The sequence below is a fragment of the Aethalodelphis obliquidens genome, unplaced genomic scaffold (assembly GCF_003676395.1).
Source record: "Aethalodelphis obliquidens isolate GAN/ISIS:26980383/991018 unplaced genomic scaffold, ASM367639v1 scaffold9, whole genome shotgun sequence".
NCBI lineage: Eukaryota > Metazoa > Chordata > Mammalia > Artiodactyla > Delphinidae > Aethalodelphis > Aethalodelphis obliquidens.
The window spans coordinates 48,687,740-48,709,066 of NW_020837953.1; the positions used below are offsets into that span (position 1 = coordinate 48,687,740).

A 21,327-nucleotide genomic window follows, 5' to 3' on the forward strand; every position below is an offset into this window, starting at 1 on the left:
GGCTGCACCCGCTGCCGCCTCGCCTGCTGTCCGCAAAGGCTGCTACCCAGGGCCCCATGTGGCTGTACCATGGGTCCCCACCAGGGCCTCCCAGCAGGTGGCTGGGAGCCTCCAGCAGTTCCCCACGGTTACCATGGTTACCAGGCTGGGGGAGGGTGGGGAGAAACCCTGTCCTCTGCATCCCTCCCAGTGGTACCCCAGTGGGCTTTGTCAGAACCTTCCAGCCCTGGGTGAGGCAGAGCGTGAGGGCCCAGCTGGGCACACAGGCTCCGTGTGTGTTTTGGGGGGAGCTGTGGTAATCACGGTAGCTGGAGCAGCTCAGGGCTCCCGAGGGAACCACGGGCACGGGACAGGGCTGGGGGCCTTGAGGGACCTGGTCAGCTTCCTTTCCCCCGTTCTGGATGCGTGACCCAGCTTAGCCCCACAGGTGAGCCTCATCTGTCCGTTTGCTCTTGCCAAGGACGTGGGATGCCTGGAATAGGGATTGCAAATTCCAGCACAACATCGTCCCCTTTCTGCATGGACACAGGTGCTCTGACTCCCAGCAGCAGGGGATGCCTCCCCGTTTACACCCTCCTGTGTCCTGGTCAGGATACATCTTTCTTCTAAAGATGAGCAGCCCTGAGATCTCTCCTCACTTAGCCCGGCGTCCCTCTCCTGAGGTCCCCCCAATACCCCAGGCCATCTCTCACCTTCTGGCACAGCTCTTCCTGCCCAGAAGACCACCCTGTCCCTTCTCCCTTTGTCACCCAACACAGAGCCACACCGGCTCCCTTCCCGACCACGTGGGATGCACACTGCCCCGTCCTGCCTGCTGGGCCTGCAGACAATTCCGTTGTCCCCCGAGTGGCACCTCCGTGGGCTGGAGCCCGTGTCTCCTCCCCCACCGACGGTGGCCTCGTCTACCCCCCTGCTTCTCGGGTCAGTGAAGGAAGGGGTGACGTGCAGCATGGCCACACCTGCACAAAGCCAGAGCAGGAGCAGGGTCGCTCCTACAATCAACGACCGTCCCTCGAGTTGCGATATCAGGCCCAGGGTGGCCGATGAGTCTCATCTGAACAGGCTCTTTATTTAGGACGTGGGTCCACATTTACCCATAGGAGCTGCCCCACGAGCCATCAGAGGCCTTTCCCAAACCCATCCTTCGGGGTGAAGAGGGAGTATGGCAGCCTCCCCAGTAGCATCCCTGGAGCCTCTGATGTGTCCTGGGCAGGACGTGGGCAGGTATAAGCAGGGAGGCGTCCCCAGCGCCTGTGCCCCTACAGAAAGGGAGCGATGTTTTGCTGGGATTTGCAATCCCTATTCCGGGCATCCCATGATCTTGGCAAGAGCAAAGGGACAGTGATGGCTCCGGGCAGCCTAAGCTGGGTGACTAAAAACCTTCTCCTCAGTGAGAGGCAAAGGCAACGCTCCCCAGGGGGGTGAGGGAGCCACTGAGCAGAGGTGGGGGCTCACGAGAGGGGGAGGGGAGATGCCACAGGTTCAGTCCCAAGTGACAGGCTGGCTCCCGGGAGGGATGCCCACTTCCATCACACGGGGCAGGTGCTCAGAGAGTCAGCATCCTGACCAAAGCTCATTCCAGGAGCACTGGGCACCACTAACACCAGCATCTCCCCACCCCCGGCAGGATTGAAGCTCGATTCGGGATCCGAAGCTGACAAAAGCGTAGCAGGTCGCCCAGTAGCACAAGGGCTTCCTACGTTCCACAGTGTTGAAGAAGCCCCAGGAAGCCTTGCTCACCAGAGCTTCCAACGATCAAGGCGTGTTTCCTTGGGTGCTGCTTTACGAAGTGGAAATGGGAAAGTTTATGACAGACTGGGGAGTGTTTCTCAAAGTGTGGACTTGGAACCCTGGGCCAGTGGCTGCTGAGCTGCACCAGGACCCACAGGGGCTGTTTTCAGGCACTGCCCCCTGTGACTCCGATGTGTGCCCTGGGGCTCAGGACTGCCTGGCACCACTGGGGCCACTGCAGTCTCCGCATTCTTATCCTCTGCAGCTGCATCATATGCAGAGCCGCCCATGAAGCTGGAAGGATGAGCCCCGCAGTTCACAGGGGACCCCAGAAATGTCCCCATAAGGGCAGGACACAGAATCACGCACCATGGAGACGGAGGAGGCAGCCGATGGACCCGGTCAACCAGAAAAGTGACTTTTCTTCCCATCCACCTGCTAACCCTGGGAGCACGCCCCCTCTCGCCTCCCTTCCTTCTTTCACTGTCACATTTCTCAAGAGTCATTTAGGCAGCAGAGTGCAAAGGTCGGGGGGCAGGCGCTGGCACCCGACAGCCGGGGTTCAGATCTTGACTCCTCGATAGTGCCCTGTGGCCTGAGGATAGGCACCTCGGCTTTCAGTGACTGTTTCTGCACCAGTAAAATGCGGGCAATGGCAGCTCCTTGAATTGAAGGAGTGGACACAGAACAGGGCAAAGACGTGGCATGTGCACCTGTTATGGGGGGGCAGCTGTTGCCTCCCCTCTTGGCAGAGACTGTGGCCCCAGCAGCGTGGGGCCCACCTGATGCAGCGGACACCTGCCCCCACCTTCTATCTCCCTCTCTGACTGGGCTCCAGGATAACCCAGGGTTTCCTCCTGTCTTGACCTTCACCTTCCCTCTCAAATCCTGCACTCACGGCCACTCCCTGGGCTCCGTCTTCTGCCCCCTTTACTCTTGGCCCCACCTCCTGGGTGACCTTGTCCACTGCCAAGGCTGTGACTGGTGGGGGGCTGGCAATCACCTCTGGCTTGAACCCCATTTGAACCCATGGCTGTCCCTCTCGATGCCCACAGCCATGACTGGCCGAGGCAAAGACCTTGGACCCAACGAGGCAGGGTCAGCAGGATGTAGCCCGAGCAGACCCAGCGATGAAAAGGGGACCTGGGGCTCCCCTTACTGCCCGCATCTCACTGCCACCCGGCTCCACGGCAGCTTTGCTGTGATGCTCTCCTGCCTACTCATTCTACTCATCTGCTCGAGACACACTTACGGGGTCCCACTCTGTGCGCAATGCTGGGCCTGCAGCAGCACACAGCACAGATAACAGTCTCTCTTTAGGATGACACGCCATCTCCCCTGCCATCACACATGGTCCACACCCCACACTGCAGACACATCTGCCTCCTTCATCCCGGTGTGGACATGTCACTGCTGGCTCCAAAACCCCCAGGGGTCTGACGGCTGGTCTCCCAGATCTCAGTTCCTGCTCCCCCTCAACGACTCCCATATTCACGTCCCACCTGTGCTCCCCCTGGGCCTCGGCCACTGTCCAAACCCCTGGTCCTCCCTCCGGGGCCTGGCCTGTGCAGGGCTCTCTCCAGGCAGTCCTTTCCCAGTTTTGCTATCACAACCCTGTCTTCTTTCAGGGTCTGGGTCAAGTATCAAGCCCGCCTGCCCCCCATCTCTCCTCTATCAGCAGAGGCTTCTCTGATGGTTCCTGGTCTGTGGTTGGGTTAGGCGGGTCTTGCTCACCCTTGGCCTTTCAAATGTCTGCCGCAGAGGGCTTTCCCATCGGCGGTAGTTATAGGTTTGAAACAATGCTTACATTCTAATTTACTTTTTAATGCGTGGATTCTTTAGAATTTCCTTGTGCTAGTTATTTCTGAGTCTCCTCCATCCACAAGGGGCAGGAAGGGCACTGTTTCCAGAGAGACCCTGCCACCGCAGAGCACTCGGGAAGGCAAGGCTCCCGGGCAGATTTCTAGCTCCTTCTGCCCTGGGCTGTATTTGACAGCGTGTGGACATCAGGTTGCAGTTCACTCTGAGAGATCGTAAAGCTGCTGAAGGATGGAAAATGAAAACATGCTGTGCTGCAGAGGGTGGGCGTGCCTGGGGTGGGGCTCTGCAGCCCCCACGGGCTACTGTACAGGGCGGTAGGCGGGCAGACGGATGCCCCGCAGGCTTGCGCACCCGGCCCTCCAGGAGGCCTGGGGTTGGGAGGACAGGGCAAGCCGTGTCCCTCCACTCACTGGGAGGCCATGATCTGCAGAGACAGCAACAGGCTCCCCCCAACCCCCTTCCTCCACGAAAGCTGCCAGCTGGGTTCTCCCAGGCTGTTCCCCAGGAGCACCCAGCCCCTCTGAGGAGCCCCACGTGGGCTCATGAAATGACTCAGAAGGGGACCCCTGGGCTCCAGGTAGAGCGAAGGTTTGCGCTCAGTCTATGACTGGACACAGAGGCTGGGAAGCTGACGGAGTGCCCGCCCCGTGCCAGGGACTGTCCATATGCCTCTACTTGCCTCATTTCACCAATCCCGAAAAAGGGAGACCCAAGTACAGGGCCAAGCGGCTGGGAGAGTAAGAACCGGACATTCAGAGAGCTAGTTCTCCACTGGGGGCCACGGGCCAAGACCCCAGACAGAGGGCCCTGCGGACGAGACCCAGTGTCTACGGGACCCAAGAAGTCGCTCGCTTACTGGGGAAACTAGCACGACGACGAACGGTTTGCCAGTTTGTTTTGAAGCCAGGGCAGGGATCTGAGCAGGAGAAGCATACACTTGGCTTTCAACCGTTGAGCTGGATGGCGGCTCTCAGCCACTCAGCAGCTGGAGCTCAAGATCAAGACCACGTTAGGCGGGGAAAACCCCCGAAGAGGGCTCAGGACCCTGGTGGGGAAAAGCTCCCTGCTGGGTCTGCAGCACAGGTGTGAGGCTGAGGGACCGTCCCCAGCCCATCTCCGCTCTTCCCCCTTTCCCAGTCCTAGTTAATCTGTACCCTGTGTGGCATTAAGACAGTCAGTTCTGCAAGAGCCTGTGTGCTGGAGCTAGAGGGAGGAGAGGCTGACTGCAACGAGGAAGTTCAAGGGAGGCAGGCAGGTGCCAGGGATGTGGGTGAAATAGGATGAGGCGCACATACAAGCCTGTGGATACCGGGTCTCCAGGGCTAACCACCTGGCCACTTGGTGGAGTAGGGGGTGACCTCCTGAGACCCTGTCCTCTGTGCTATGAGTTAGAAAGCGTGCGGGTGCAGGGCACACTTCAGCTGGGGGGGCCGGGCCCAGAGTGCATCCCTCAGTGTAGAGGGAGAGGAAGGCTAGCCCCGTTTTAGCCCCACGGGATGTGGCAAAGGGTAAGAAGACCCAGCATCTGCTCAAGGCCACTCGGACAGGGAGACTCATGTTCTCGCCAAGCCCAGGCCGGAGAGAAAGCTTGAAGCGCCCCCCTGCCCCCACCCAGTGACCCTATGACCTGTTGGGTGATGTTCCCACCTGGCCCCTTGTGTGTTTTCTCCTGGGGAGGCCCTGTCCCTTTTTCTCCTCTGTACTGGCTGAGCCAAGGACCACATTTCCTCCGAGTCACCCCAAAGAAAGGGGGGGCACGCTGTGGGTGGAGGGCTGAGCATGCTGGACTTCCCATCATGAGAAAGGCAGCTTCCACGTCCCTTGGGAGCTGGGATTGAACCTGACCCTCCTGCACTTTGGAGGGGACGCATCTCTGGGGCGTAAGGATTTCCTGCACTTGCTGATGGGCTGGAGGGGGCCTGGTGCAGTGGGAACAGAATCCAGGAGGCCGGGTCCCTCTCACCACCGCTCTGTGCCTGTTTCCCATCCAGGCTAAGCAGCCTCCCTCGCAGGGCTGTTCAGGGTTATTTACAAGGACCCGCAGCGAAGCAAGGTCAAGGTACAGAGTCCTTCTTCTTCCCTTTCATCTCACCCGGCGGCTCGGCCCCTTGCCATCTCTTTGATGACATCTTTGGAACCACAGGGCCCTGGCTCTGAGGAACTGCCAGGCCGGGCAGGACGCTGTCACCGAGAACTCTCTGTGGTTGGTAGCATCTCCCACCCCTGACAGCCCCAGTGACTCAGACGCAGCCGGGGTGCTGTTTCCTCTACGTGTGTCAGCACCATCTCACAAGTGCGTCCTGAAGGGTGGCTAGAGCTGGTGGCTGGCATGTTCCCGGGGTGCTGGTTTCCTCCAAGGGCAGTACCAAGGAAGTGACCTGGCTCAGACGGGTGGGAGGTACGGGGCCTGAGGCGGCTCACCTGAGTGACCTTGGAGGAGTCTCTGACTTTGCCAAGGCTTCCCTTGTGTCCTCCAAAAGGGAAGATGCCCAACCCCTTGTAGCTCTAGCGTGCTCGCCTCTATGAGGCAGGATCCCTGGCTGCGGAAAGGGGAGAGGAGGGGTCTCTGGCCCTGGACACCTTCAGAGACGGTCCTCCTCGAATGCTGCCTGCAGTGTCACTGTTCTGCCTATCATTCAGGGACTCCAGGAAATGGCTCTGGCTCTGGGACCTTTGGTGAAGCAAAGGTCATGGAGAAGTGAAGGTCAAGGACTAGATACACGCTCCTTCTAGCCAGAGTCCTGGGAAACCACACACGTTCGTTCCCCTGGATTCCAGCAGTGGAGGAGGCCTTCCTTTGCCACATGCGTGTTGCCCAGTTGCCATGGGCCCATCACTGACAAACAGGAAAGTCTAGAGGAGGCTGCCTCCCTTACCGGAAACTGTCAAACCAAAACTTGTGCCACTCACTTCCTCCTGAATCATTTGGGGTTTAGAAGATCATTGAAAAAGGAAAGAAAGCCAGCCCCATGGTGTGAAGCTTCTCAATCCGCCCCACCCTGGAGCTTGCTCACCCCTCCATCCCCCAGAGCCTCGGCCTGTGACCCTCGCCAGACGAGCAGTAGTGCCTCCCCCAGAGCCTCGGCCTGTGACCCTCGCCAGACGAGCAGTAGTGTCCGTCTTGCCACACCTCCCGTGTGCCACTGCTTTCACGCCCATTCATTCCCGTCCAGGCGCCACGTCCAGACCCAAAGGGTTTGAGCAGGAGACCCAGTTTCGCAGTGCTCGTGATCCTCCCTCCCCCTGTGCCCTGGTTCAGTCCCCACACTGTCCGCTGGCACAGCACAAAGAGGCACAAAGAACGGGACCTCGGTTTTGTAGGGGAGCCTCCAGCAGGCTGCTTTCGAGGTAGGAACGTGCTGCAGCCTGAACACCCTCGATGTCATGGAGGCCAGGGGTGGGCATGGAGAGTGTTCCTGATGGACAGGACCCCGGGAGCCAATGCCCTCTGGGCCCCCGTTGTGATGGCACAGGGGAAGGACCCCAAGAACCACACACAAGCCTGGGGTCTGCAGGTAGATGCAAACGCCAAGTAACAGTCAGGAGGGCAGGTGCCGCTCTCCACACTCAGGTCCCCAAACCCTGCAACGTGGGGCCTGAATGCGGTTTTGTGTGCAGAGCAGGAGGTTGCTCCTGGCATTGGGAGGCGGAAGGCGTTTGTGAGGGGGAGGAGAAGTTGCAGAGAAAGAAGAAATCCTGAAAGGACAGGCAGTGGGACAGCTGTGGCCTGAACTTGGTGTTCTTCCTCCTCGGATGTGGATGTATTAATTTCCATAAATGCTAATAGCTCATTTCCCCAAGAGCTATTACTTATGTCATCTCCCCTTGGATGCATTTCAACACAGGGCAGACAAGTGAAAGAGAAGAAAGGGCAGCCCCCCACTGGTGAGTTCCCATTCCCCAACCCTGTCCCCACCAGGCAGCTCAGGACTGTTCTAAGGTGGCCCCTCTAACTGCAGGGTCAAGACTCCCCTGCCTACGGCCCCACAACCAGGTCCCTATCATGTCAGGAGGCAAAGAAAGTTACCAACCCCAAAAATGCTGAATCACAAAGTAAGCTGAGTAGGATAGTGGGGGTGGGGTGGGAAGGGAGCCGGTGGCTAGGGGGGAAGGCAGGAAAGGGTGCTAAGGGGCTTCTCACCTGGAGCCCCCCAGGCCGCTCTAGACAAAGCGTAGACCCTAAAGGAGCCCCCAGACAAATGCCAGGAGGAGCAGAGCCAGGGTAGGCTGCCTGGGTGGGAGGGTGGGAAGGTGGGCAGGTACAGGACTGCTACTGCAGCAGGAAGCGGTGCAGCAGCTGGGTCTCTGCGTCCTGCGTCCTGCAGGAGCAGGTAGGGGAGGTGGGGAGCGAAGAGAAGCTGAAGAGGGGGCAGGGGTACAGGGACGGGGGGGGGGGGGGGTGTGTAGGCAGCCAGATGAACTGGTGCAGGAGGGGAACGCCAAGGTCCTGGGGAGCAAGGCAAGGTGCAGAGAGGGCGCCCGCGGGGAGAGATGTAGCGATTGGGAGCAGAATGGGTGGGAAGATGGGGCCAGGGACCTGGAAGGAAAGGCAGGAGCAACAAGGAGAGAGATGGGGGGGATCGGTCCAGGAGCGCTCCGATGGGGCTGCGCTGAAAGGGGGATGGGGGAGGGGAGGCGAGGCTGCGGGAAAAGGAGGGGGCAGAGACGGGACGAGGGGAAGGATGAAGTTTGGGGCAGGGGTCGGGCTTGGGAGCTAAAAGGTCGGGCGGGTTGGCAGATAGGGCAGGCAAGGGAGGACAGGATGGGGGCAGGGAGATGATGGAGAAGGAGGCGAGCCGGCTGGAGAGGAGGTGAGGACGGAGGCGGGCGCGGGGACGCGCTGGGGGAAAGGAGATGGAGAGTCAGCGCGGGCCTCGCGGGTACCCGCCGCCGCTTTCCCGGCGCACGGCCGTCTACTGCGCGGACAGCCGGGGTCTCCCCCTGCACTCACCTGGGGGCTCCAGCTCCGGATCCTCTGCCCCGCTCCGGATCTTCCTTCCCGCCCTGTCCCTGCGACTTTAGCGCCCCCGAATCCCACTAGCTCCACCAGGTTCCGCCCGCAGCATCTTCACCTCGTGGGACGCCCGGGGCCACGCCTCTTCCAGCTTCTCATTGGCTGATATTCACGCCAGTCACATTCCTATTGGCAGAGGGATCGCCGACCATGCAAATCAGAACCGGCCCGCCGCCGCGCCTATTGGCTGGCGCTCCCGGAGCGGAGCCCCTGGATTTGGGCTCTGATTGGTCCCACGGTGCTGCTGACGCGAAGGTCGGGGTGCGGGTTCTTTCCCTTCCGAGACTCCTCGGGCGGGTGACAGCGGGCCGGGTGCCCCTCGGCCGGTCCTCGGACCGCAAGGCCTGCGGCTCCGGTGGGCACCGGCCGGCCGCCGGGCCTCTGGATCCGTCCGAGGGGCACATCCTCGAAAGCTTGGGGCTCGACGCCCCGGGGCGGGTGTGGCAGCTGCAGGCCCGTCTCCTAGGTAACGTTGCCCGTCGCGGGCGGAACCACGTTGGCTGGCTCCGCGGGGGAGGTTGGACGCAGCCCAGAGGCGCGGGGGCCGCCGAGCGGGTCAGGGCCTCGGGCCCGGGGTTGGGGTGATCCGTTTGTCTTTCCCCGGGGCCCGGTACCTGCGGGGCGCGGCGGTCGGGCGGGCGCGAGGCTGTGCCCGTGTCGGTCGCACCTCTTTCCCCCCGCCGTGACACTTGGTGCGGCCGGAGCCACAGGCTTCGGGGACTTCTTGGGGCTCAACCTCAGTACTCTGCCCCTAGACCCTGCGCCCCCTTGCAGCCCTCCAGCTTAAGGCGAGCGCGGTGCCGCCGGCCTGGGCTGTGCTGAGACCGCGGCGTTGGCCCTCCCCTTTTCCCCGTCGGACCCCTGCCGGGGACCCCTGCGTTGCCTGTCCCCACTGGGTTCCTGTCCCCCGCTGGCCCTGCCGACCCGTCCCAGCGCTGCCGCCCAGTGGAGATCTGGAGAATCCCTGGCCCTCGCAGGAGTCCCTGCCTTGACAGCCCTGCCTGCCTACGGCCTCCCCTGCAGCTGCTTCCACCTTCCCCTCCGCTGTCCAGCCCACCGACCTCCTGACCGCCTCCGAGCACCCCACCTGGGCCCTTCTCGAGACCCCAGTGCTCGGTCTCCTGCTCGCTTCTTCAGACTCAGAGGCCCCACCTTTGCATCCCTCTTCCATGCCTGCCTCCCTAGAAGACAGATGCCTTATCAGACCCGGTCCGGCCTTCGGTGTTGCACTGTGTCACTTGGGTTGAAGCATACGGAGGAAGTCTGGCCTCCCAAGCTTGTGTAGTTGGAAAAGGTGTCCTTTAGATGATGGTGGATAGTCGCCCCCAGTTCCCGCCCAGGTCTTCATCACAGCTCACTACACCCTCCGGTCCTCTGATTTTCAGAGGTCACAGCCAACCTCCTTTGTGTGCTAACTTGCATCCTGTCTTTCTGCCTCTCTCCAGATACATTCCTCGAGGGCAGGACGGTTTCTCCAGGGCCTGGCACGTGGTAGGTACTCAAAGACTATTCCTTGAATGAGGAATTCCAGGCAGTGCTTAAGCAGACCTCTACTTACTCTCGAAAAAGCTCCCCAAAGCTTTCAGGTCTCAGGCATTCCAGATTTTGTTCACTTCTGGGAGGGAAGCTTCCCTGTGACCGGGCAGCTCCTGCGGTTCCTGCTCCTCCCTTGCCTTGGTGAACCACTGCTTGTGAGACATCAACCCAGCCTAGCACTTCGGCGCCCGGATTCCCTCCTCTTCTCTACCCTCCCTCCCCCGCCAAAGAAAGGAGTCTGGATCAGGCTTGTCTCCTGTGTGCTGCTCCCACTCGCCCCCTTGTTCTTTTAAATTTTATTTTATTATTATTTTTTTATACAGCAGGTTCTTAATTAGTCTATTTTATACATATTAGTGTGTATACGTCAATCCCAATCTCCCAATTCATCCCACCATCCCCCCACCCCGCCCCTGCTTTCCCCCCTTGGTGTCCATACGTTTGTCCTCTACATCTGTGTCTCTATTTCTGCTTTGCAAACCGGTTCATCTGTACCATTTTTCTAGATTCCACAGATATGCATTAATATACGATATTTGTTTTTCTCTTTCTGACTTACTTCACTCTGTATGACGGTCTCTGGGTCCATCCACGTCTCTACAAGTAACCCAATTTTGTTCCTTTTTATGGCTGAGTAATATTCCATTGTATATATGTACCACATCTTCTCTATCATTTTGTCTGTTGATGGGCATTTAGGTTGCTTCCATGACCTGGCTATTGTAAACAGTGCTGCAATGAACATCGGGGTGCATGTGTCTTTTTGAATTATGGTTTTCTCTGGGTATATGCCCAGTAGTGGGATTGCTGGGTCATGTGGTAGTTCTATTTTTAGTTTTTTAAGGAACCTCCATACTGTTCTCCATAGTGGCTGTTTCAATTTACATTCCCACCAGCAGTGCAAGAGGGTTGCCTTTTCTCCACAACCTCTCCAGCATTTGTTGTTTGTAGATTTTCTGATGATGCCCATTCTAACCGATGTGAGGTGATACCTCATTGTAGTTTTGATTTGCATTTCTCTAATAATTAGTGATGTTGAGCAGCTTTTCATGTGCCTCTTGGCCATCTGTATGTCTTCGGAAAAATGTCTGTTTAGGTGTTCTGCCCATTTCTTGATTGGATTGTTTGTTTTTTTTTTAATACTGAGCTGCATGAGTTCTTTATCTGTTTTGGAGATTAATCGTTTGTCTGTTGATTCGTTTGCAAATATTTTCTCCCATTCTGAGGGTTGTCTTTTCATCTTGTTTATTGTTTCCTTTGCTGGGCAAAAGCTTTTAAGTTTCATGAGGTCCCATTTGTTTATTTTTGTTTTTATTTCCATTACTCTAGGAGGTGGGTCAAAAAGATCTTGCTGTGATTTATGTCAGAGGGTGTCCTTTCTATGTTTTCCTCTAAGAATTTTATAGTGTCCGGTCTTACATTTAGGTCTTTAATCCATTTTGAGTTTATTTTTGTGTATGGTGTTAGGGAGTGTTCTAATTTCATTCTTTTACATGTAGCTGGCCAGTTTTCCCAGCATCATTTATTGAAGAGACTGTCTTTTCTCCATTGTATATCCTTGCCTCCGTTGTCATAGATTAGTTGAGCATAGGTGCGTGAGTTTATTTCTGGGTTTTCTATCCAGTTCCATCGATCTGTATTTCGGTTTTTGTGCCAGTACCATATTGTCTTCATTACTGCAGCTTTGTAGTATAGTCTGAAGTCACGGAGTCTGATTCCTCCAGCTCCATGTTTTTTCCCTCAAGATTGCTTTGGCTATTTGGGGTCTTTTGTGTCTCCATAAAAATTTTAAGATTTTTTTCTAGTTCTGTAAAAAAGGCCATTGATAATTTGATAGGGATTGCACTGAATCTGTAGATTGCTTTGGGTAGTATAGTCATTTTCACAGTATTGATTCTTCCAATCCAAGAGCATGGTATATCTCTCCATCTGTTTGTGTCATCTTTGATTTCTTTCATTAGTGTTTTATAGTTTTCTGAGTACAGATCTTTTACCTCCTTAGGTAGGTTTATTCCTAGGTATTTTATTCTTTTTGTTGCAATGGTGAATGGGATTGTTTCCTTAATTTCTCTTTCTGATCTTTCATTGTTAGTGTATGGGATGCAAGGGACTTCTGTGCATTAATATTGTATCCTGCAACTTTACCAAATTCATTGATTGGCTCTAGTAGTTTTCTGGTGGCACCTTTAGGATTATCTATGTATAGTGTCATGTCATTTGCAGACAGTGACAGTTTTACTTCTTCTTTTCCAATTTGTATTCCTTTCTTTTTCTTCTCTGATTGCCGTGACTAGGACTTCCAATATTATGTTGAATAATAGTGACGAGAGTGGACATCCTTGTCTTGTTCCTGATCTTAGATAAATGCTTTCAGTTTGTCACCATTGAGAGTGATGTTTGCTGTGGGTTTGTCGTATATGGCCTTTATTATGTTGAGGTAGTTTCCCTCTATGCCCACTTTCTGGAGAGTTTTTATCATAAATGGGTGTTGACTTTTGTCAAAAGCTTTTTCCGCAGCTTTTGAGATGATCAAATGGTTTTTATTCCTCAGTTTGTTAATATGGTGTATCACATTCATTGATTTGCATATATTGAAGAATCCTTGCATCCCTGGGATAAATCCCACTTGATCATGGTGTATGATCCTTTAAATGTGCTGTTGGATTCTGTTTGCTAGTATTTTGTTCGGAATTTTTGCATCTATATTCATCAGTGATATTGGTCTGTAATTTTCTTTTTTTGTAGTATCTTTGTCTGGTTTTGGTATCAGGGTGATGGTGGCCTCGTAGAATGAGTTTGGGAGTGTTCCTTCTTCTGCGATTATTTGGAAGAGTTTGAGAAGGATTGGCGTTAGCTCTTCTGTAAATGTTTGATAGAATTCACCTGTGAAGCCATCTGGTCCTGGACTTTTGTTTGTTGGAAGATTTTTAATCACAGTTTCAATTTTATTACTTGTGATGGGTCTGTTCATATTTTCTATTTCTACCTGGTTCAGTCTTGGAAGGTTGTACCTTTCTAAGAATTTGTCCATTTATTCCAGGTTGTTCATTTTATTGGCATACAGTTGCTTGTAGTAGTCTCTTATGATGCTCTGTATTTCTTCGGTGTCTGTTGTAACTTCTCTTTCATTTCTAATTTTATTGATTTGAGTCCTCTCCCTCTTTTTCTTGATGAGTCTGGCTAAAGGTTTATCAATTTTTTTTATCTTCTCAAAGAACCACGTTTTAGTTTTATTGGTCTTTGCTATTGTTTTCTTTGTTTCTATTTCATTTATTTCTGCTGTGATCTTTATGATTTCTTTCCTCTACTAACTTTGGGTTTTGTTTGTTCTTTCTCTAGTTCCTTTAGGTGTAAGGTTAGATTGTTTGAGATTTTTTTTCTTGTTTCTTGAGGTAGGATTGTATTGCTATAAGCTTCCCTTTTAGAACTGCTTTTGCTGCATCTCACAGTTGTGTTTTTGTTGTCATTTGTCTCTAGGTATTTTTTGATTTTCTCTTTGATTTCCTCAGTGATCTCTTGGTTATTTAGTAGTGTATTGTTTAGCCTCCATGTGTTTGTGTTTGTGTTTTTTACGGTTTTTTTCCTGTAATATATTTCTCATCTCATACTGTTGTGGTTGGAAAAGATGCTTGATACAATTTCAATTTTCTTAAATTATCCGAGGCTTGATTTGTGACCCAAGATGTAATTTATTCTGGAGAATGTTCCATGCGCACTTGAGAAGAAAGTGTAATCTGCCTTTTTCGGATGGAATGTCCTATAAATATAACTTAAATCTATTTGGCCTATTGTGTCATTTAAAGCTTGTGTTTCCTTATTTTCTGTGTGGATGATCTGTCCATTGGTGTAAGTGAGGTGTTAAAGTCCCCCACTATTATTGTGTTACCATCAATTTCCTCTTTTATAGCTGTTAGCATTTGCCTTATGTATTGAGTGCATATGTTGGGTGCATATGTATTTATAATTGTTATATCTTCTTCTATGTTGGGTGCACATATATTTATAATTGTTATATCTTCTTCTTGGATTGATCCCTTGATCATTATGTAGTGTCCTTCCTTGTCTCTTGTAACATACTGTATTTTAAAGTCTATTTTATCTGATATGAATATTGCTACTCCAGCTTTCTTTTGATTTCCATTTGCATGGAATATCTTTATCCATCCCCTCACTTTCAATCTGTATCTGTCCCTAGGTCTGAAGTGTGTCTTTTATAGACAGCATATATACGGGTCTTGTTTTTGAATCCATTCAGTGAGCCTGTGTCTTTTGGTTGGAGCATTTAATCCATTGACATTTAAGGTAATTCTCGATATATATGTGCCTATTACATTTTCTTAATTGTTTTGGGTTTGTTTTTTGTAGGTCCTTTTGTACTCTTGTGTTTCCCACTTAGAGCAGTTCCTTTAGCATTTGTTGTAGAGCTGGTTTGGTGGTGCTGAATTCTCTTAGCTTTTGCTTGTCTGAAAAGCTTTTGATTGCTCTGTCGAATCTGAGTGAGATCTTGCCGGGTAGAGTATTCTTGGTTGTAGGTTCTTCCCTTTCATCACTTTAAATATATCATGCCTCTCCCTTCTGGCTTGTAGAGTTTCTGCTGAGAAATCAGCTGTTAACTTTATGGGAGTTCCCTTGTATGTTATGTGTAGTTTTTCCCTTGTTGCTTTCAATAATTTTCCTTTGTCTTTAATTTTTGTCAATTTGGTTACTATGTCTCTCAGCGTGTTTCTCGTTGGGTTTATCCTGCCTGGGACTCTCTGCACTTCCTGGACTTGGGTGGCTATTTCCTTTCCCATGTTAGGGAAGTTTTCGACTATAATCTCTTCAAATATTTTCTCAGTTCCTTTCTCTCTCTCTTCTCCTTCTGGGACCCCTGTAATGCAAATGTTGGTGCATTTAATGTTGTCCCAGAGGTCTCTCAGGCTGTCTTCACTTCTTTTCATTATTCTGTTCTCCGGCAGGGAGTTCCACCGTTCTGTCTTCCAGGTCACTTATCCGTTCTTCTGCCTCAGTTATTCCGCTATTGATTCCTTCTAGTGTAGTTTTCGTTTCAGTTATTGTATTGTTCATCTCTGTTTGTTTGTTCTTTAATTCTTCTAGGTCTTTGTTAAACATTTCTTGCATCTTCTCGATCTTTGCCTCCATTCTTTTTCCGAGGTCCTGGCTGGATCATCTTCACTATCATTATTCTGAATCCTTTTTCTGGAAGGTTGCCTATCTCCACTTCATTTAATTGTTTTTCTGGGGTTTTATCTTGTTCCTTCATCTGGTACATAGCCCTCTGCCTTTTCATCTTGTGTATCTTTCTGTGAACGTGTTTTTTGTTCCACAGGCTCCAGGATTGTAGTTCTTCTTGCTTCTGCTGTCTGCCCTCTGGTGGATGAGGCTACCTAAGAGGCTTGTGCAAGCTTCCTGATGGGAGGGACTGGTGGTGGCTAGAGCTGGGTGTTGCTCTGGTGGGCAGAGCTCAGTAAAACTATAATCTGCTTATCTGCTGATGGGTGGGGCTGGGTTCCCCCTGTACGTCGTTTGGCCTGAGGCGACCCAACACTGGAGCCTACCTGGTCTTTGGTGGGGCTAATGGCAGACTCCGGGAGGGCTCTCACCAAGGAGTACTTCCCAGAACTGCTGCCAGTGTCCTTGTCCTCACGGTGAGCCACAGCCACCCCCGGCCTCTGCAGGAGACCCTCCAACACTAGCATGTAGGTCTGGTTCAGTCTCCCCTGGGGTCACTGCTCCTTCCCCTGGGTCCCGATGTGCACACTACTTTGTGTGTGCCCTCCAAGAGTGGAGTCTCTGTTTCCCCCAGTCCTTTTGAAGTCCTGCAATCACATCCCGCTAGCCTTCAAAGTCTGATTCTCTGGTAATTCCTCCTCCCATTGCTGGACCCCCAGGCTGGGAAGCCTGACGTGGGGCTTGGAACCTTCACTCCAGTGGGTGGACTTCTGTAGTATAAGTGTTCTCTAGTTTGTGAGTCACCCACCCAGCGGTTATGGGATTTGACTTTATCGTGATTGCACCCCTCCTACCGTCTCACTGTGGCTTCTCCTTTGTCTTTGGATGTGGGGCATCTTTTTTGGTGAGTTCCAGTGTCTTCCTGTCGATGATTGTTCAGCAGTGAGTTGTGATTCCGGTGCTCTCGCAAGAGGGAGTGAGCGCACGTCCTTCTACTCCGCCATCTTGAACCAGTCTCCACCCCCTTGTTTTTGTCCCACTGGATATTTAGATTCTTGAAGACAGGGCATTTGACAGTCCGCTTCATGGTGTGTGGACTGGGACGGAACGAGTGCTTGGTGAATATTTGTTGACCGGGTCTGCAGAAGCAAAGACCTCAAGGGAACTTTATAGCCGCTCCTTTTATAGATGCAAAACAGACGCCTGGAGGGCAAAAGACTTTCCAGAAGTCTGAGAGGAGGGGGGGATCAGCCCGGTCCTGGACCAGTGCCCTCTCTTTGCCCTCAGGGCCTCTGCTCCTTTGCCTCTCCTGGCCTTGGTAGGCAGAGGGCTGGCATGGCTATAATGTCTTTTTTTTTTTTTTTTTTTTTTGCTGTACGCGGGCCTCTCACTGTTGTGGCCTCTCCCGTTGCGGAGCACAGGCTCGGGACGTGCAGGCTCAGCAGCCTTGGCTCACAGGCCCAGCCGCTCCGTGGCATGTGGGATCTTCCCGGACCGGGGCACGAACCCGCGTCGCCTGCATCGGCAGGCGGACTCCCAACCACTGCGCCACCAGGGAAGCCCGGCTATAATGTCTTTGATGTGAGTGTGACTGGCTGTGTGCTTTCAGACTGGCTGTTTAACCTCTGAGCTTCACTTTCCACATCTATAAGATGGGGACAGTAATGTTACTTACCTTACGGAGATGTTGGAATAATGAAAATGAAGATGTTTGTGAGTGCCTGGCTCACGATGAGGATTCAATGAAAGCTGGTGCCTTTTCTTTATTTCCCCTCTGGAGAGCCCACTGTACCCTTCTCTTGGGCTCAAAGCATGGGGCCCTCCCAGTTTTCCCTTTTTTGTTCATCTAGCCCCAAAGGCCTCTCTGCCCTTCCTCCGCAGCCTTCTTAATTCCTCCACAGCATAACTTAGTGATTTGCTGAATCACTAAAAAAGTTTTCACCGAGGGCCTAGTCTTGACCTCATGGAGCTCAGTCCTGCAGGGCGACCGGGACCCCGTAGCCTGGTGGAGCCTGGTGGAGCGGGGTGCCTTCTGTGACAGCGTCCTGTGTGGGAGATGGAGGTAGCTCCTGATCTGACTTCCCAAGGAAGAGGAGGAATCACCCCGGGGTGTGCGCCTGATGGCCTGGTGGGTGGCACGGGCGTGGTGTCCGGGAGGAACTGAAGCAACGGCAGCGCGGAGTGGACGGGAGTGAGGGCTGGGTGAGAGCCGTTCTGGGTGGGGGGCTGGGGGACGCAAGCGCTCTGCGTGTCCCAGAGCCCCTGGGACAGTCTGGGCTCCCGCCCGCAGGAGGCTGTGTCTCAGGAGTCCCCTCCCTTCCATCACCCTCTTGGAATGTTGCTGCCTGCCTGCACCTGTCCATCTCAGTTCTTTGATGTTGGGTGGCCTGCCTTTCCGAGTCGCTGCCTCTTGTGCCGGTGCATCTCCTGCTGGTGCTGCCTGGGGCCTCTGTTTTGTGTCCCCTGCCCGGGTGACCATAGTGGAAGGGCTCTGTAGCAGCTCCCCGCCAAGTGTGGTGCTGGGTCCCACTTCCCTCAGGGGAGTGCGGGGAGGTACTGGCTCAGGTATCCGGGGCACGGGAGCAAAGTCTGGGGCGCCCTGCAAAGGAGGCTGCATCCTGGGCTCGAGAAACCCCGCAGGGCAGGGTGTGGGGCTGCGGGGGCCCCTTCTAGAGGACACCCTGCCGCGCGTGCTTTGCTTGTGCTCCCGAGGTAGGAAGGGCTTCCCTGTAGATATGCACTCGCTTTCTAAGAACAAACCTCCCAGTTTTATAGCTAATGTCAAGGAGAAAAGCACATTTTCCTGAAAGACAAATGTTTGGGAGTCAAGTTTACTGAAACTTAAATTTCATGATTGAATTTGATGAGTCCTGGTGGACAGCCTGGTACCACGGCCACAGGACAGTAGGTTCCCTTCTGCAAGCAGTGGGCCAGTGAGCAGATCAGTACAGGACAGGTGACAAGCGCTGAGGCCTGCTGGGTGTTGGTCAGACCTCTTCTGCTTACAGGTCATGGACACCTGTATGCGTTCCTGTGGCTTCTGTAACGAATTACCACAAACCGGGGGACCGAAAACAATTTATCTTCTTTCAGTTCTGAAGGTTAGAAGTCCGCAATCAGTCTCACTGGGATAAAGCCAAGGTGCGGGCAGGGCTGTGATCCTTCTGGAGGCTCTAGGGAGAATCGGGTTCCTTGCTTTCTCCAGCTTCTAGAGGCGCCTGCGTTCCTCGGCTTGGGGTCCCTCCCTCCGTCTTCACGTCTCTCCCGCTTCTGCCCCGCCTGGCCTTTTCTCTGACCCCCCTGCCTCGCCCTCATCAGGACCCTTGTGACGATTTCAGGCCCACCTGCATAATCCGGGTGCTCTCCCCATCTCATGGTCTCTAACCTGATCATGCCCACAAAGTTCCTTTTGCCACGTGAAGGCCAATAATCATCGGCTCTGAGGATTGGGTTGGGGACGTCTTCGGGGGCCATTATTTAGCCGCCACAGGCCTTTACGGCTCCTGTAACTCAGCTCTGGTTGGGGTGGGGCTGCCTTCCATCAGGCTCTCTCCACCTGGAGGTCTGGGTCCTGCCGGCAGGGCCGTCTTCGCCACCCTCCATCTCCACCAGCTTCCCCTGGGCTGGCCCCTTACCTTAGGCTCTCCCTGGGGTGGCAGGGTGGCCCCTGGGGCTCCAGGCCGGCCTGGGCAGCTCCTGGCCTGGGGGAGAGACAGCCTGTCCAGAGGGCAGCGTGGCTGGAGTCCCAGGGAAGACACACCCAGTGTATGTCATGGGTTCTGGGAGGGCCGTTCCACAAAACAAGGGATATTGAGTAGACAAATGTAACCTACAAAGGAAGAAACCCCAAACTAACCAAAGTGCGCGCCTTCCTGTTTATACAGTCCGGAGCTGGAGGCCGAGGGGTGTGCCCGCCCGAGGGGGTGCCGGGTGGGAGTGGCATTCCAGTGGGGGGCTGGGCCCCCGCCCTGAGGCCCACAGGGTGTGGGAGGGGGGCGGTCACATCCGTGCCTCCCAGGCCCCCTGCATTCCCAGCACAGCCTGTGAGCGTGGAGAGTGGGCCGGCTGCCCGAAGACTCGAATTTTGGCTTCCTGTAGAACAGCCCTTTTCCAGCTTTTGAGTGTCAGATCCCTTTATGCTTTAAAACGTGATTGAGGACTCCAAATAACGATAAAACTTGAGTGACCTCTACCAATATTTGTTATTGAGAAGCATCTACAGTGTTATTAATTCATTTAAAAACAGTAGACCTGTTACACGTTAACATAAAGATGTAGTTTTTTAATGAGAGCCAATTGCGTTTTCCGAAACAAAACCATGAGCAAGAACTGTGGGGTTGTTTTGCTTGTTTGCGAATCCCTTTAACATCCTGCTGACACACCGCTGGGGACTGCTTGGTCTGGTACAGGCTCCTCTGTTGTGATGGGTCATTTCGGCTGAAGTCTTTGAAGGAAATCCAGCCTCACCCCGATGAGGGAGGAGGCCCTTAGAGAACTGGGGGTACCCTGCTTTGGCGCTGTACCCAAATCCACAGCGGTTGTTTCTTGCGGGTTTCTTGCGCGCAGTCTGACACCCTGTTCCTGAACTTTCACAGTGTTCGGGTGGATCTTTCATCCATGCAGAATTTTATGTCACTGTGCTTGTTCACTCGGAAAATACTGCTTCTGAGGGAGGCAGATCTTCCAGATATTGACACATCTAATCACACAATTTCAAAAGATCCCTTTCGTTCCCGGCACTACCCATCTCGTCAGGAAAGTCTTCAAAGAAGTATGCAGCTGTCTGGCTCACAGTGGAGGGTACAGATTTTCCCAATTCTGAATTTCGCCTGAAAGCTCAATTTTTTTGACACGTTTTCCTTGCAGTGACAGGTTCATTTTGTTCACGTCTGAGAGATTGTCTACAAAGCACCCAAGTCTGAAAAACCATGGTTTGTCTCTGAGCCGTTCTTTTAGTGAGAGTGGTGTTGCTGAGTGAAAGAAGGAGCTAGTTCAGCTCACAGAACAGCGATCACGCCCGGCTTACCCTGGGGCGACCGTTGTCTTTCATCTGGCAGCAGAAATGCTTTTCGTGTATTTCCCGTTTCATCACAGAGTGTTAAAGGCACGCATCCTCAAGGGTCAAGACGTCATAAAATCCATAGTTTTCACAGCTTCCCCAAGGACATTCTTAGGTGAAGCTGTTGGACTTTGTGCCCTGAGAGGGGAAGAACCCAGGATGGCTCGTGGGGTGCGGTGCCGTTGGCCTCGGGGCGTAATGCAGCTTCACCCACCGTTGCCTCGGCGCCACCGGCGCCAATGCCAACCCAGTGAAAGAGGCACGTGGCATCTGGAGGTTATGAAAATAGCTTTGACCCTGTGGAGCCCTTGACCACCTTGGGCAACCTCAGGGGTTTGGGAACCACGTTCAGAAAACTGCTGTCTTAGAAGATCAAAGCCCGTGCCTTCTTGCTTGCCTTTTTAGCATACAGAATATGGCCTCTGTTCAAGGCCAAGAGCTTATGATTCTGTGTCAGCTGAAGACAGTCTCTCGAGAAGGTTCAGCTCCCTGTCTGCTGGAAGGCGGGTAGCATCCTTATTGAGCCAGGTTGCCAAGACACCCAGAGCACTCAAAAGCTGTCCCCACCTGGCTTCACCAGCAAGACTGCATGTAGCTCAGCTGTCTTGGGTGCCGGACTTCAGGGTCCCCTTGAGCCAGGGCTCTCGTGATGACGTCTGGACCCGCTGGCCTTGCTCCTGCTCTGCCTGCCTTTTTGTATGTGTCTCAAGGTATCTGCTCCTGTGGTGCCCGGGGCAGCTTCAGGCTGATGACCTCTCTGCTCCGAAGGCCACAGAAAAGAGTGTTTCCTTCTCCTAACAGAACCAGCAGAAGCTCTGAGATCATATCTCGTTGGCTCTGAGTGGGTCATGTGCCCCAAGCCACTCTAAGACAGCCCTGGTTCCCGAGGCCTGGTGCCCTCGTGCAGGGCTCGACCTCCACAGCTGGACAAAGCACGTGCCGGTCCCTAAATCAGTCACTGAGACCGGGATAGGTGTGCTCTGGTTGGCCAGGG

General features: G+C 53.5%; 2 protein-coding genes across 14 annotated transcripts in view; one reads left to right on the plus strand and one right to left on the minus strand.

The window, feature by feature from the left end:
- Nucleotides 1–8,604, minus strand: part of KCNAB2 (potassium voltage-gated channel subfamily A regulatory beta subunit 2) — a 97,573-nt gene extending 88,969 nt beyond the window's left edge. The window contains exon 1 of the mRNA XM_027110382.1: nucleotides 8,504–8,604. The gene's annotated coding sequence lies outside the window, so the exon portion shown is untranslated. The remainder of the gene's footprint in view (nucleotides 1–8,503) is intronic.
- Nucleotides 8,605–8,854: 250 nt separating this feature from the next.
- The window catches only part of NPHP4 (nephrocystin 4), a 139,011-nt gene continuing 126,538 nt past the window's right edge, over nucleotides 8,855–21,327 (plus strand). For 5 of the 13 annotated variants that reach the window (XM_027110387.1, XM_027110393.1, XM_027110391.1 and 2 more), the window contains exons 1-2: nucleotides 8,857–9,032; nucleotides 10,012–10,057. The gene's annotated coding sequence lies outside the window, so the exon portion shown is untranslated. Of the gene's footprint in view, nucleotides 9,033–10,011; nucleotides 10,058–21,327 lie in introns of all 13 variants that reach the window. The other 8 variants (XR_003433472.1, XR_003433471.1, XM_027110398.1 and 5 more) reach the window with 3 other exon arrangements.